This window comes from Thermobia domestica, chromosome 2 (genome assembly GCF_964235325.1).
Source record: "Thermobia domestica chromosome 2, izTheDome1.hap1.1, whole genome shotgun sequence".
Taxonomy (NCBI): Eukaryota; Metazoa; Arthropoda; class Insecta; order Zygentoma; family Lepismatidae; genus Thermobia; species Thermobia domestica.
This window is the reverse complement of record NC_137455.1, coordinates 59390536-59408872: the sequence shown is the minus strand read 5'-3', so window position 1 is coordinate 59408872 and position 18337 is coordinate 59390536.

Sequence of the window (18337 nt, the reverse complement as noted above, 5' to 3'; positions counted from 1 at the left end):
CAGGGGGCCATCTCCAATCTATATATATATATATATATATATATATATATATATATATATATATATATATATATATATATATAAGTGTGTGTGTGTGTGTGTGTGTGCGTGTGTATTCAAGGTGAATGTTTCCATCTTTGTTGTTCATGATTTTACTCTTTGGAAAACAGTGAAAATATAAAAATTTAGTACCTTAAACAACTAGGATTCATTAATGCAATTGATTTCTAATATAAGTAAATAGTTATTTAATCATGGAGTTTAAAATATGTGTAGCTGGTTGACTTAAGTGGAAGCAAACACACTTTTACAAGTAAAGAAAATAACTTACAGGTTCATGCCTGTACTTGAATAGGATCTTTCTACTCGTGTGGGCAGCAGCAAACATATCAAAAACTTGTTAAAGATCTAACGATTTAGCACTTTTCTTCTCAATATAAAGTAACACTAAGTTTTTCAACCTATCATGAGTCATTGAATTGCGTATACAAGTCTTTAATCTTTTCAAAGAAGAGAATGACCTTTCACATGTAGGACTAGAAACTGATATAATTACAAAGATGATACCTAGCGTGTAGGTTTGTAGGAATGCGTTTGTGTAGACACAAAGAATATCAACGAAATTCGTTAAGGAATCATCTTTTGGTTTTCTTCTCGTTTTCATACAACTTAATTGTTAGAGCAACCCACATTATGCTTTATTTCTTGTTTAATTATGTTTTTTTTAAATTATGCTTTATTGTTAATTTCAATGATTATTTTACATTAATCGTGTAATATATAATATTTATTATACATTATATATTTTAAATATCTTGATCTATTTATTGATATTTTTTGCAATTAGTTTCTCTCATATTTAATGAACTCTACTTAATTCATTGTAAAGAGATGTGCTTTGCTCGAATATTTCTTTTCTATCATTTGTGTGTGCCTTACAGGTACATATATACAGAAAGGGAAAGTAAAAGATGTCATCAAAACTGCCTAAGTTCAAAAAGTAAACATAACAACATAGTATGGAATTCCTGCATACTATTCATTGTTGGCGGAAAAATTTATTCTTGTACTTTCTTCTTTTCTCCACATCAAAGGATTACACCGAAAAGTTTACAGAAATGAAAATAAGCTTTTCATTGTTCCATGGTTATGTTCTCAATGATTTTGCATTGTAAATATTGGTTTTAAAAAATATTAACACAGTATGTTAAACTTTCAGTTAAAGAGAATTTTCCAAGAATTGTGCTATATATTTTAAATTTTGCTTTATGCTTTATTTTCTAAAATTATGCTTTTAAAACTAGTTTCTTCTGGACCCTTAGATAATCACAATCATGTTCAAGGTACCAGCCATATGTTTAAATTGCTGTTATGCTTTATATGCTTTTTATGCTTTTGGGTTGCTCCATTAATTGTGTTTGGGAGGATTTTGAGTTCTCAGTTTAATGTTTGCAGATCACTTCATAATGCTGGATTATAGGCTCGACAATGTTGTAATTTAAAAAAGTTTTTACTTTTTGGATGTAGAGTGGTGATTGATCTGATGATTTTGCAACATGATACAAAGCGGTTTTCCTTATCAGTGATTGTCTATCAATAGTAAGGAGAAAAATATCTCTTGATAGATATATTATCTTTAGAAAATTCGTTTTCTGCATCCAATGAAGGAAAAGATTCATCCAAAATAAATTTGTGATATTTCGATGACGGATGTCTAGTTCGTTTCCACGAGGAACCCCTATATTTTATTTGTTTCCGCCTCTGGAATTCGAGACCATTTTCTTTGCACATCTCCAAACATTCTTGATAAATTTGTTCGAATATTATTCGTTGAGAGCCATATTTACCAGACCTCATCTTGGACAGCATTTAAACTAGTGTATCTACAAGGATCAAACCTTCTGACATGTCTGCATCTACTTGAGATAAGGCGAAACTCAAAGTTATAGCATGGCACCAGTAATCTTAATTTTAGCAACCCGAAAACATTCCCTCGTGTACAAATCACACTAATTTTCACCTCCGGATGGAATGATGGAGGTAAATAAATATCAGAAATTCCAGATTTGTTTTAATACCGCATGATAATATAAAGTGTTGAAAACAGATTTTATGAAAAAAAAAAAGGATTAAATGGATATGATAATTTGTAAAAAAAAAAAAGTGATACTGCTTATAAGAAAAGTAATCAAGAGTAAGAGTAATCAGATCAAGTAATCAGATATAAGAAAAAGCCTTGAAAAGTAATCAAGAGGAACCATTAATATGTTTTTCCTTTGTTATAATAACTTGTCCTAAGGGACAACGGTGATAGAAACTAATGAGACTTTATAATTGCAAAAAAAATCATAAAGCACTTAATTTGAAATTAAAGATTGATAACATTTGGTAATATAATGGGGATTCAGGCTGGCACAGGGGGAGAGTGAAAACGGGCGCAAGAGAGACGTTCTTCGGTTGTTTTTTTTTTAAGCCATGTGCAAAGAGATTAACCTTGGACTGCGGGTGAGAGGTTACCATATATTCATGTGAGTTTCAATTGCTACCACTTGTAAAAGTTAGCTAAGAAAGACAGTCTGAACATAGTTTTAGTTTCCTAGCGTAATTAGTTTTTGTGACAAGTAACTCGTATATGCAAATAGCATCGTTAATATCATCTTGTATGTTAGAATTGTCTTTGTGTAAATAAAATTGTAATTAAGCATTTCGAGGTAAAACAGGTTCTTTTACTTAACTTCTACAAAGAGAAGATTAGAACTTACCTCTTATGCACAGATACGACAGCGTGGGATACTGTCGGTCAGTAAATAATATAATCTGAAGTCATCTACCATACGTAACTAAATATAATTGATTAATCATTTTTATTAATCAATAAATAGTTGTTTCGTAGATAAACTCATAATAATAATAATAATAATAATAATAATAATAATAATAATAATAATAATAATAATAATAATAATAATAATAATAATAATACCAAATTATTTAATGGATGCTATGCATTTGTTCTATGTCGCCATAATCAATGAAAATCAATTACTTAGTGTACGAAGACTTTTTTCGTCCAACACAAGTATAATGTTTTACTGCAGTGCATGTTATTTGTAAGTATGCATATCATACTTTAGTATGACTTTCAACATTGAAGCGAATGAGAATGCCGACTGATTTTCTATTTTTCTGGTTGTTTGTCAAAAACAAAGGAGATAACTAGATAATAGACAGAGGTTAAAATGAATGTCCAGGTGGCGAGGTCAATGCAAGCATCCCACAGATTTCCGTGAATTAGATCTTCCCGTACTACAAACTAAAACGAGTGGAGCTATTTTATTCGGAACGCAACGGTATTCTGCAGTTCGTAACTTTGTTGTCTAGAGATGTTCTGGAAGTAGTTTCACTTGTAGCCACCGGCAAGTCACAGATAGCATCATTTGTGTGTGTGGGGGCACTGGGGGGGCAAGAATTTGAGCAGGGGTGCCTGGCTGGCTCCCCTTGGCCCTCCCTTGGCTCTGCCACTGGGGAATAAACTAAAATGGAAAATGGTATCAAGTATTGTTCTCATTGTGTTCTGGGCAGGAGTTTGTTATTAATTGGCATGACTGTTATAAATAATTAAGTGTTTGAGGACTGAAGTTTGCTTTCAAGATCTTCTGTGTGATGAGTGCATCTACAAGTTAGAAGTCTTAACTATGCTTCCTTAATTATTATTATTATTATTATTATTATTATTATTATTATTATTATTATTATTATTATTATTATTATTATTATTATTATTTGTAAATAATCAAATGTTAATAAACAATGATCTAATTTTGAATCTAGGACGTATCACAGGACGAACTTTTAGTTTGACAATAGTGACGTCATTAGACAAGGATATCCGTATTACTAACTTAAGAAAAAATGGGAATAGTTATTAATTCATATAATAGTGCTTTGTGTGTACACTCATGTCCAAAATGATTGTCGCATATCTATAACTGCCTTCTTGTAAGAATATAATTTGATAATGATTTTGCAGGGTACTTTTAATACTGATACTATGTGTATAACTGGAAATGTATATTTGTGGTAAATTTCATAAGAAAAGAATTATAAATATGAAAATTATAATAAGTAAAACAAAATGTTGCTAAGTGAACAAGAAAGTTTTTATTTTCGTTTTATTGTTGTTATTTACTGCTCTTTTGACGTGAAATTTTCCCCACACATGTCTTTGCTGATTATACACATACTAACATTACATGAAATACGGGGCTAATTCGTTATCAAATTATATTCCTACAACATATTTATAGACAGGCGACAATAATTTTGGACATGAGTGTACATAGCACTAGCTGCCAATATTTCTACATTTTTATGCTTTTTAGTATCTATTAATTCTTAAATAAAGTACAATAATGTGGCAAATAGCGTAAGTACGATCCTTAATATGTAATTGGTAACACACGGTGTCCCTGTGGAAAATATACTGGAAGTGGATATTAACTTTTAGCAGTGACGAGAAGGTAGTTCTCTCTACTGGAAACGCGGACCGCATATTTACCAGATCAGACAAGGCGAGTCAGAGACTGACAGGAGAGAATGCAGAACGAGAGACTGTGTATTGACAATGTCACTCATACACAGCGTTGGAGAAATATTGCCTACCATGTCGTCAAGTGCTAATGCAGTACAAGGCCTTACTCGAAAACGAGGTCGGCTGTTCTGACCTCTGGTCAACATATGACCCGGTTCATGCTAGTATGAAGATATATTGGGAGCAGAGGGCAGGATATTGCAAGATGCGATTAGGAAATTTTAACTTTACTAGAGTAATCACTGTGTATATTCATCTTAACTAAGCATGCTTAACTGAATGATTCGTATTTAACACGTTGCCGTGACATGTTAGGATGTTCCAATTTTCTATACAAAAGTTTCCTATTTTTTATTTTAAATGCCTATGCAACTATCAGCTATTCTTTAAATCAAGTAGTTGAAAAATTGTAAGGTGTTTTATAATTACAATCAGTGGTATATTTACTATTTTGTTTCCGGGAGGGGACTTTGCAAAGTTAATTCCTGGAAATGTGAAAATTATGCAAAATAATTCATTTGTTCTAAAATAGGAAATACATTTTCGGGGGTTTAAGCCCGGAAGCCCCCATAAACATGCCAATGATTACAATATTTGCGAAAATATTACTTGCTTCCCAATTCAAATATTTGCGCGACTTTTACTTTTATTAATTCAAATTGTTCCACAACTGCAGTTTTTCTTAATTGTACAATTAAATTATAAAATTGTTCATTGTTCCTTAATTAAAATAGTTGCACATTTGTCACCTGATTAATTCAAATAGTTGTACAAATTGTGAGCTGTTTCTTAATTCAAATATTTGAGCAACTGTCAATTCTTTCTTATTGTAAACAATGTTTCTTAGTTCAAATAGTTGCACAATTATTAGTTATTTATTGAATCAACTGTCTTCGTGATTTGGTACTACAAATACCTGCACAACTCTTACACTATTTTAACAATTCAAACTTCTACACAATTATTTATTAATTCTTAATAGAAATATAACTGCTGCTCACAATTAAAAATGCAACACCGAAAGGGAAACATCATACGAGATACAAATTTGAAAAAAAAAAGTCTAGTATGGGAAGGTAAGGATTGATTACCAAAACAGCGCCGTGAAACTGCAAAGGATCCTGGTATGCCAACTAGTAACAGGAAGTGGAGAAAAGCCAGACAGCCAGACTTTAGTGGTAGCCGTAAACCAGTGTTTCTTTAGTGTGTGTATCCAGTCACGGATGCTTAGTTGTCGAATACGGCAGTCATTTCAACAGGTTTTAGCCCTTGATCGCTGAGCAATAGGGCGTATCGCGAGTGTGGTTTGTACTTCTGAGAGATTGGTGCCCATATTTCACGAATTATAGCCGCAGTGCAACGCATATGGACTCAACGTATCCACCAAGAAACTACCCAAGTACAGAACTGTTGTATCTTGTCAAAGACGCATGGCTTGTTACACTCCAGGAAGACATCCGGGGGTTCATCCTATCGATGATTCGCCGAGTTGTAGCCATCCTGACCGCCCATGGTGGGCTCAAACGAGTCGCCAATAATACCCCGCTGTCGCAGTGCCTTCTTCTCACATGTCGCAAAGAGCGTTATTTGTAATAATTTGCTACTTTTTCCATGAGGTCTTTGCCATGCGAACTTTGGCTGCTATATTGTCCCCTTTTGGTTGAAATTTTAATGACAAGCAATGTAGTTGTGGAACTGTAACTGAGTTTCTTTTTTTTTCATTTCAAATAGCTGCTTAACTACAAAGAATTTCTCAATTCAGATAGTGAGTTGTTTCTTAATTCAGAATTGTTTATTTTGAATTCCTACGCAACTGTCTCATAATATGAGTAAAACCTTTGAACGGAACATATTGGAAAAACTCCGTGAATGTACTACTTACGTTGTTAGAATATTTCTGTTTTACTTTTGGTTATTCTTTTGGTGATGCATTTACGTTTACATTAGTTTTTATTATCACTAGATTTGGAGGTCTCGGGTTTATTTTCGGTTGTGGGCTAGATATAATGGTGTTGACCAAGCATCGTGACAAAATTAGGTAACTTCTTGAACTAACAAGTAGAGAACTCTTCTCGTGAAAGTCTGACGCAAGAACAAAGTCGGATCCCAAGCGAAATCAGCACATGGGTGTAGTTGTACCATCTTCGATTTTGCTCGTGTTTTGGTATGTTATGAAGTGACAAGAGAAGTGCTCAAATGCAAAGTCGCAGATACTGAAGGTTCACCGTTTCCAAGATAGAGGGCACTGAATACATTAAAAATGCTCCAAACATGATAAACAAAAATATTTGTAGTTACGGTTTGGTGAATGTGAAGAACCTGAAACTTTGTCACGGTACCCATAATAATATACGGGAACATACCAAAGAAGAAATTAATCAATATAACTAATGTTGCCCCCACAATGGCGGGCCATATATAAAGGTCCTTCACGAAAAAGTGATCCAAGTTTGTTCATATTCGTGGAGTACTTACATTCGAAGAGTAAGAAACCACTAACCTTCATTTTATGACTGACAACCTTGGACCTTCCTCAAAGCATCGGCGTATATTTCAGTTGGTGGTAAGTTGACCCTTCCCGTGTGTGGATCTTATTGTAATATAATGCTGTCAATATCGGCCATAGATGGACGGCCATATAGCAAAAGGGCCTAGAGAAAAATTATTCAGCTTGTGGGAAAATAACCTGCTGTGGTATGTTTCCTTGCACAACAAATATGATTTGGTGGTTCACAGTATTGTTCGAGTTATCAAAAAAAGAAAAAAAACAAATGATGATTTCGTGACTGAATGCAACGCAGATAAATGTCGTACGAATTATATCTTAGCCGAATTGCGACTGTGGTCATGCAGTTGTTGTATGAGTGCAATGCACAGGTCAGTACTGATAGTGTGAATCCTGCACGTTGCAGTGGTTAATCGCAGTGGTGACAGAACTGTGGGTATGTGGGATTGAGCACTTCAGACACAGTCATTGTTGAACAGAGAGAATGTGGTTGCTGAACCGGAGGGATGGAAGAACTTGATATAGTAATCTGAGTGTTCCTCTGAATGCTTCTGAATGACACTTACCTAACATTTGGAATTGTAAATAGAGGCCTTATAATCACCAACCTTCAGATGTTCTGTGGCCGTTACGCCAGTCAAGGAATGTTTGGAAACTTCGGCAACTGTGAACTCCCTGCTGCTGGAAACACGCTGAAATCGTAACTAGTTACCGGCTGTCGGAATGAAACAGTGATGTTGTCTAGTGTTCTTCTCAGCCACAGCGGAAGTATAACTGTTCTGAAGTGAATTGAACCTCTTGTTCGTTTATCTCCATTCAAGACACATAAATGAACTGTATGACACGGATGTTCTCTACACAAAATTTGAAGATCTCATGATCTGTCTGAATGGGATCATTCATTCGTTGTAATTAAGCCTTATCCACATGCCTCTTCACAGTCCCACTGACACCATCACATGGCCCCTTCCCATGTGCAGTGGCAAAGAAGTGCCAGTCTGCCTCCAAGTTAAAATCTTCCTTATGGTGCAGTAGAATAATTAAATTTTATTATTCTTATACTGGCCAGCGGCGCCTTCTGTGAAGTACACAACTTTCTGTATGTGTGTTTGATGCTGTTTTAAAAGCTGTAGGACTTTCTTCTGGAATGTGTACACAGCAGTGGTAGTGTATTCCAAGAAATTCCTGAAGACATACATACTTTTATGTTCCAGGTTATGTAAGCATTAATTTTGCATGTCAACTATCTATTGGTATGATGATATGTCTTTTATTCTGAACATAAAAAAGGTTGTAATGATATACATTTATATTACATGTACTATTCGACCATGTTTTTCATTATCTGAACACAGTCATTTTGCTCTATTGATAAATTGACAATATTGTGAATCATTAAATCATATTTGTTGTGCAAGGAAATATACCACAGCAGATTATTTTCCCACATGCTGAATATTTTTTTCCAGGCCCTTTAGCAATATGTCCGTCAAAATATAACCAATATTGATGACATTAAGTTACAATAACATCCATACAAAGGAAAGGGCAACATACCACCAGCTGAAAAAATTCACCGATGTTTTGAGGAAGGTCCAAGGTTGTCAGTCATAACATAAGGGTTAATGTTTTTCTCCCTTCTACTACACAAAGATGACCAAACTTGGGTCACTTTTTCGTGAAGGACCTTTATATTTGATCCGTCATTGCGGTGGCAACAGTAATGATATTAGTTTCTTACCTTTTAGTACGTTTCTTATCTGTAGTATTGTGTGTACTGTGACAAAGTTTCAGATTCCTCACATTCACCAAACTATAACTCTTTAATATATGCATTATTCAGTGCTCTCTGTCTCGAAATGGTGAACCATCGGCATCTGCCATTTTGTATTTCAACTCCTCCCTTGATACCTCATAACATATCAAAACACGAGAAAAATCGAGAACGGTGAAACTACAACACTTTTCAAAATTGCCTGATTTCGCTTGAATTGTGAATTGTATCTCCAGGGAGTTATTGTTTGAAAGTAACATAAATGGTATTGCTGACATTTTGTTTAATTAAAATTACTTTTTGACTTATTACAAAATCATTGTTTTCTATTGTCAATAAACGTTTGTGTTTAATATAACATTTAGCCCAAAGCCATAATCAATATACCACAAAGCTTAATAGTTTTTTTTTAAAAAAAACAATACTTTTATTATTTATTCTTAATCGAACTTTTTTCCTATTTCAGTTTTTTGTTCTTACCCTTGTGAATCTTTCTTGTGTATCTCATTTCAAATAGTAGTTGTCTTTCATTAGCACCATTGCTATCCGCGCTGATGCCCTGCAGGTGAGAAACGAAATAGCTCCCAATGCAGTATGCGAATTCTATAAAGTTCTACAAACTATATCATTATGAATATAAAGTTGGTAAGAAATAAAACTGTTTAAGAGAGAGTCTTTCAAATTTCTGGGACAGAAAAGGAAAACCCAAATTAATAAGGTCAATAAAAGGGACGACGATGTAACGACTAACTTTGAGATAATTATGAGGATATATATATATATATATATATATATATATATATATATATATATATATATATATATATATATATATATATATAGACAATATGAATGTGAAATAAAAAACAAGGACAGGAAAGATGAAAGAAGCCTTAAAGACGAAGAAGGTATTACGTGTTTTGTGGGACTTTGAATAGAAGAGTTGAGAAAAAGACTCATGAAATGCTTCGTGTGGAGTACTGTTACTGTATGGGTTAGAAACATGGACATTATGCAAGAAATTATGAAAAAATACTAGAAGCTATAGAAATGTGGATGTAAAGAAGAATGGACGGAATTTGCTGGGTCAAACAGAAAATGAATGATTGAATCTTAAAAATGGAACAATCTTAGATATTATTAAGAAGAGAAAGATAAATTGGTTGGGACATTGGCTAATTCAGGACGTGGAATAGGGTGTGGTGGCAGGAAAGAGAGGAAGGGGACGAAGGGGACTACAATTAATTGACGATATCAAAACCGAATAAATGTACGTAAAGACGAAGAGGTCAGCCAAAGATTGTGGAGAATAAAAGCTTCTCAGTTGCGGCAAGTATCCTGCCAGTAATGACAGAATACCTATAATGAAGATGATTATGATGATGATGATGATTATATAGACAATATAATCATTATTGTCACTTTAATTAGTAATAGTATTAATATTATGAATAAATAAATAGCAATGTTAGTAGTAGACACTACAACACAGTTATTAAGTGAGAAAGTAGATATATATATGTGCCAAGATTTCTTGCTCTAAATACAGCCAAATAACTAAAAGTAATATAAAATATGGAATTGGGATCAAAGTATGAGAATGCAATATAAAAACCGAGAAGTAATACATAAATATATAACAAAACAGAGAATTGTGATCACGGCAAGGAAAGGAATCGTAACATTTTATGAGCATATAAAGAGGATGAATGACGAAAGGTTAACAAAAAAAAAAAAAAAAAAAAAATAGATTGTCAAATATTTCAACTAAGATCACAAAATGCAATTGTATTGGTTGAAAGAGGTCAAAGCAAACATAAGAGAAATAAAGATAAATACGGAAGAAATAAATAGCAGAAAATAATACAGGAGAAAATTCAAGCATTTGATGGTTTAAACGAAAATGCTGAAACAATAGAACATGCGCGGTATGAATAGAAGAAAGAGAAAAATGAGACAATATTGGAAAGAAAGAAAGAAGAAGGAAAACATTTCATTATGTATTTCACGTGTTCCCCCTGCTCAAAATAAAAAAAAAAACAAGAATTACTACTATTTACATGGTTGTTCCATATTAAATGACAATGTACTGTAACTAAAGTTGTCACTTTTTTATAATCTCTATTCATATAATTCCCTTATCTTCAGCCGAGCCTATAGTGTTCAATCGAGCCCATAGTTCATACTCCACTTACTGCTGAAACATTTGCCACCAGAAATTGTAATATACTCTTTGAAATGAAAGGAATTTTTTCAGTTTGACGTCCCACGATTTATGACCTTTAGGCTAACGGAGTCGATGATTAAGCCAAGAGAATCTTGATGGAAGAATTGGTGGAATGATAAAATGGGAGGAGACGGTAGTACCACGAGAACACCTACGGACACGATGTTATCCACCTCAAACTAACTTAGCCGCGGATCGAACCCGAGGCCCCACGCACTAAAAGTAATTGCTGAACCACTGAGCCACCGCATCGCCCCAATATCTCGTTTGTATACCATGAGTTGCAGTTACTTTTACTCAAACTTCTCTAGTTTCCAGTTGAAGTTATTCTATGAATGCATATGTGCTTTTAATATAAAATTTCTGAATATTACATAACTTTCTTCCTCCTCAACTGAAATTCTTGAAAACCTTGTCCTTTGAAAACTCTGACAACCCAAGCTAAGCAATATAGTACCACTATTGTCGGTGATCAGCTAAGTGGTTTAGAGTTTCTTTTCTGTTGTATTGGAGTTGCTGTAGTACATCCTAAAAGCAATCGATACTTACGTACACCTTATCTCCCCCCCCCAAAAAAAAAAGAATGAGCGCATTGATTATGGCTGTTTAGAGCTAAACTTCTTCTAAGTCCAACTTCGAGTATCTTCGGAAAAATGTAAACCTAAGATGGTGGGATCGAACCACTAAGCCAAACTTCAAAATTGGAAAAAAATTATGCATTTGTTTTTCTCTTCATTTACGTGTAATAACATATCTTGGAATATTATTAAATGTAGAAAAACAAAATACTTAAATCCCTTAAAATACAATCCCTTAAAATACCTAACTATACAGAATTTCAAAACAATGTATGCACGTGAGCATGTACTGACTTCGTCATTTACGTTTCCATACGTAAAAGAACATTTCCTAAAACGGAAAGACAGTGAACAAAGTTCTCGATCCATACTAGAACGAAGAAGACAAAGAAGAAAAAAGAACATCAGCAGCTGATGTGAATGTCTTTGAAATTCAGTTATATTTCTTTAGAAGGAACTCCGCAGAAGTGTTCATGTTATCTCAGTGGCCAGCTGTGCTCGAGCTTCCGAGTTGTTTATATCAATGCGCAGTGTTTGTACTTCTCATTTGTGTAGTGACATACAATATCTATTACTACGATATTACTAGTTGATTACCAAATTTACTTGATACGGTTAACACTTATTACTACTTGATTACCAAATTTCATTCAGACTCATGTAATAGTTTATCGAGAAATAAACTACCACACACACAAAAAAATACCTAGCCAAGCCTGCCCTTGGCTGAATATGACTGCCAAATATATTTATATATTTAATCAGTGGACTATGTGGAATTTACACATCAAATTTCGTTGAGATCTGTGCAGTAGTTACAGAGAAGTGAAGTACCACATACAAGGCGAATCGAGCCGAGCCAAGCTTGACCCTGGGGAATTCAGCCACGTGAAATTAATTTAAGGTACTTGAAATTTAAACCATCATTTTTATATTCTTCAGAGAACTTTGTCTCGTAAAATAGTACTTAAATCGTTTCTATGTTTGCAGTATATAGCCATATATAATAAAAATAAACGATGCACGAATTTAAATATTTAGTAAACATTTCGATGCTAAATAATCATGCTTAATTTGGTATAACAACACATTTCGATAAAATAATATTATTAAATCATGTATGTAAAAAAACATGCACACAATATATAATTGGTTATCGTTAGGTTGACTCTGTTTATGTTGCTCGGCTGATCTAAGTGGATTTAATATACCATTAGGAGGAATATGTTACACAAATATTGCTTCTTCTGGATTTCCAGGTTCCTTTGTATTTTTACTGATTATTTATCCATACGTTTTACAGAATTAATGTTTACTTAAGTAGAAAATTGATGTAACGCAAACAGTTATCTAAAAGTTACTGGAAATTGTTACTGCAGTTAACTGTAGTTTGTGTCTATCTACCAGTTGGATCTGTGCTAATCGTGTGATGTTGTAAATGTAAATAATGAGCAATGTATTATCCTTCTTATTTCAGCATTGCATACAGTTGTTTACTTTATTGTTTCTTCGTTTCTATCTTTATATCTTATTAGAAATACTCTTTTCTCTTCTGTTTCATATGTTCTTCCATGTTTATTTCTCTTTTGTTTTGGCTATTATTGAATAGTCTATAAATTCTCTTACATACTCAAGTGTGTACACAAGCTCTAAATCAACACTGTGGAGTTTGATATTACTGTATGCGAAAAGAGAAACAATTTGAACCTGATGTGTTTTCAGGCAGAAAGAAGAAAAAGTAAAATATAAAAAATAAATACATCAATTAAAATGTCGCTGGAAGAATTAGTTTAAACTAACTACTGAAATTTGTTTTAAAAACATAATTATAATTTTCTAGGAAGAATCATGACTTATATATGTCGAAAAATATTTATTAGTATAACATAATTGTGATTTCTAAAATGGATTTTAAATATTATTGTTGAATATTTGACTACGATATCTAGTAGCAAAATAAAATATTAAGCACGTTTAGCTCGGAGTTATTTTCTCTGACAACAAAACCCCGACACACGTAAAAATAAAATACGTAGGTAAATTGGCAAATATCTAGACATTTTTTGTACACTGAAGTTGTTTTACGTTACTATATAATTACGTCTAAATGCTTGTTTCAGCTTTCGGAGATATCATATAATTATGTAATTGCCATAGTATTAATCATACATAACATTGCAAGGGCAGAATAGGTTCTGTTCCCATTATTTGAAGTATAAAGCTACTAGTAATGTTGTAATTATAAGAAATGCTGACATATATGCTTCGATATCCTCATGCATCAAATAAGGCTTCATATGCTTTGATCAGTGGAAATGATGAGAGGTATATAATGAAGATTGCAGAGCTCCCTCGTGGCTAAACTGGTAGCGTAAAGGTCTTTAGAGTGGGAGACCAGAGTTTGTTCCCAGAGGGAGCTCATGTAGCTTAGAATCTAGTTACGTTGTATTTTTAAGTTTCCTTTCGCCTCACTGCTGATACAGACGCTAAATTCAAAGTCAAAGCAAATCAAAATCAACTGAAGATTGGATATATAGAATGTAATAATATAAAATAGATTAATTGTAAGTAAACGAAGAAAAAATAATTAAACATATAGAATTTATAATATTGAAATAAAGAAACTAGCTTCATTGAACATTAATAATAATATAGAAAGGAACAAATTATTTGCATATACAAATAATAAGTAAAAATAAGCCTACAAGGAATGGATTTTGAAGTATTGACAATTGCTAGACAACATAGTTATTAATATAAGGTGAGAATTAACTGAGTCAATGACATGCGCATTACTCTACATTCTAAACTATTGTAGGGGAGACCGGCCCAAAATGGCTTACCTGGACAAAATGGCGCAGTGGCTGTTTCCGAAAACTATTTGATTAGAAACAGGCAGTAAATATTTTAAATGAGAGTTTGATCTAGCAACACTTGTGAGCAAAAATAATATGTATGTAGGTAAAATGCAGTCAGTGTTATCAGCGAAAAATTGATTTTGGTAGGTAAAACTTATTTTCTTCTGTTTTTGATGTTAAATTATTTTACATCACGAGGGAGTACACAAATTTAAACATATCAATTGTAAAATACACTATATTAAAGGTAGATTAAGCTTAAAAACTTCAAGGTTAAGTTTTCACATAATGTGCATCTACCTGTTTTTGTTTACCCTGCTCATCCGATCAAGATGGCACGGTACACACTGTACTATTCCATTTTGTCCTGATTTAATTTGCCGAAGTTCTGAAGTGTTTAAAGCAGTTTTCTTCAAATGCATTTAGCACATATCAATCAAAAGGGTACAATCAAAAGAGGTAAGGTGGTTGAAAACACATCCGGGAAGAACCACGAGTCCTAGTAAAGTCGCCAAATTGTTTTCGAATGATTATTTTGAAATCTGCAACAACGTTCAGTGCCCTTAATGGATTCAAAGATACTAGCATAGATATGTCCTTTTTTTCAACCAAGATATTTCACCAGACAATTTGTATCTGCCAGCTGCTACTACAGATTGCCCTGAGCCAGTAGGCGAAAGTGAACCGAGTTGGATTCGAATTCAAAGTGTGAACAAGTCATAAACCCGCAAGATAAAAACGCTACTTCCGTTGAGGATATTTCCCCTTCAGAACCAGGTTCATCTACATCAGAATAGGAATGTGTTTCAGTGGTTCCTGTAGCAGTGTACCCTAAAACCTTCACTGAGCACATTTCTCCAGAACCACGAGCTACCAAGAAAACGCGAACATAAAAAACCAAAGAAGTTTACACGTAAAGAAAGTCAGTTCCTCCCGTGTAGTTTATACCTCATTGAACCTAAGGCAAAGGGCGAATCTAAAATTAGACCTGCAGCCCAAAAGAAGATAAAAAAAAACTATGAAATGTAGGACCTTTATTGATCTTAGTGATGAAGATAAGAGTTTAGTGCTTTAACCAAAGATTTGGAAGCCATTGAAGATGATAACGATGCACCATGTAAATACTGTAACGAAATTTACAGCATGTCCAAAACGTGAGAAGGTTGGTCCCGTTGTCAGCTTTGTTCCCTCTGGAGCCAAACTGCACGTGCTGGATTATCTCCAAGGACCAAGATGTTTGTTTGTGAAGTCTGTGAAAGTTAAATTATTCTTAGTGCTTCATTTTCAGTTTTCATCTTGTGTTGTTGGTATGGAATAATTCTGAAACAAATTTTTAATTTCTTTAATATTCTTTAATTTCTTTTAATATGTTCGTAATTTTTATGTTGTTTTGCAAATAAAGTTTAGGCCCACATTTATATGTTTAATGTATTTGTTTGAAAATGTTCCTTCAGCCATTCTGTATGTTTTTCTATTAATCAGTATTCACTTTCCTATACTTCTGTTTATATGTTTCATTACAGCAAGATACTGTGCCATTTTACCCTGCCTACCCGCTCAAGATGGACTTTCGGAACTATTTTTTTAAATCTGAAAATAAGAACGTTAACAATAAATAATCTTACTAATCTCCACGTCAATATTCAAACAACATTCCTAAGAAGAATTCATAAAGAACGAGTAAGTTTTAAACCTATTTTCAGGAGATATTCAAACAAAGTCGATGTATGTCATTTTGGGCCGGTCTTCCCTATATCAGTATGTTAGAACATATCGCATGAGAACAAGATGATAATAATAACCATAGTTTGCAAAATATTTTCTGAGTATCAACTGTTAAAATGTATTCATTGAGCATGATATAGAGTGTTACCCCATTAAATACTGCATTTCAATTTTCTAGTATTTGTCATACTTTTTTATGTGTTAGGAGTATAATTTATTCTCCCTAACTGCATTACTTTAAATTGATATTGTAGTACAGTCAGTCGTAAGAGTAACTGAACCCCTGACTACTAATACTACAATACATTGGGCACAATACTTTTGCGGGTATCGGAAACATCTGGAAAGATACTACGCAACTTGCACTAACACTTTAAGCTGGCGGCGACGGCTAGTAATCCTTTGAAGCACCGAAATAGGCTTCTGTTATGCAGTTGAAAGCTGTACTTCCAGTTTTAGATGAACGTTATGGTTTTGCAACTTACAGTGCAAAGTAGTAAATACAAAGAGAGTTCCACTTAAAGTCAGTTACTAGTTCGATAGTCTGCCATGTAAATATGTGATGGAATGTATTCTGTTTATGAGTTATCTCCTCTCTCTCTCTCTTCCTTGTACTTTTTATTTTCCCAATTATTTATAATAACTCTGTCTTATTTCCATCTGCCTCAATTTCATATATGCATAACAATGAGATGAGCTAGGGACACTCGAACAAAAATGTGTAACCGCTTTTCCAGCCCAGCCATTCTGTTTTCCCGGATTTCCTTCACGTACACTGGGGAAATATTGGGATGACTTAACATGTAGGTCCTAGGTCGCTCCATTCGTTCCCCTTACCCAATAGTATGCTCGCCGAGGGACGTCTTTCCTAAAACGAGGGGTGTCGAGTGACAGCTTTAAGGTCATAGGTACGAGTAACGCGCAGAGATATGTAAAAATAAATAAATACTCAATGAGCGTCAATATGAAAATGTATAAAGTACCTCTTCTTAAAATTGAAAATCTACTGCCATATTCCGTTTGCTTTAGAACCAACTGATATCCCTGAGTGAACTCCTCCTCACTTTCTCCCCATCTTTCAATTCGTTAACAGGTATAATTAAACTTATCCATGGAGAAAATTGTCAACGGACAGACTAATTAACATTGTTATGTGCATCAATATTGATTTTACTCGTACTGATTGTATTTGGTCCACAATCATCTATAAATAAAGGTGCTTGCAGAGTGTTGAACATCATTCATTTCGCACGTCGTGCAAAAGAATGAGTTCAGTGAGCTTTGTAATACAAACCGAAAAGTATTAAGGCCCCTTTTGTTAATTAAACAGTTCCATTGCAAATAAAATATTGAGCGTAGTATAACTGCAAATAAAATTTGGAATTAATTTTATGCTTGCTACGTTCGCGAAGGTTTATACGTATTTCTTTTACACTTGCTTTTCCACTAGATTCCTAGTTTCAGAATTGATCAATGATGGTAATGCTTAGTAATACTATTTTTGATAATAATAATAATAATAATAATAATAATAATAATAATAATAATAATAATAATAATAATAATAATAATAATAATAATAATAATAATAATAATGGCCCGCATTGTCGCTAATGCTCTCGTCTTTTGTCCGGGCGATCCGTGGTTCCATTCTCGATGGGGATAGACGCTCGAAAAAAATGTAAAAACTATTCCAGGCCAGCATCTTGAGTGAGATTTTCCCCATCCACACTAGGCAAATGCCGGGATGGTTCCCAGGTTGCTTTCTTCCTTCCCTTTCCAAGGATAGTGTAATCGCCAAGAGACGTCATCCCTCGTACGTGACGGGTCAACATAACCATAGAAGCTGAAAGCTCACAAATCTAATTCCTAATACTAATAATCATATATTATATATCCTGAATATATTAGTTCTTTCCACCACTTACTAAAACCATTTTTCAGAATAAATCAGAATGATATCTTCTTGTTGAATTTAAGTTGTGATCTTTGTATAATGACTATAAATTTCCTTGATCTTGTAGCTAACAGTGTCACTCTAAGATTGACTTACAAGCTCCTTAAGGCTACTTAGGAAA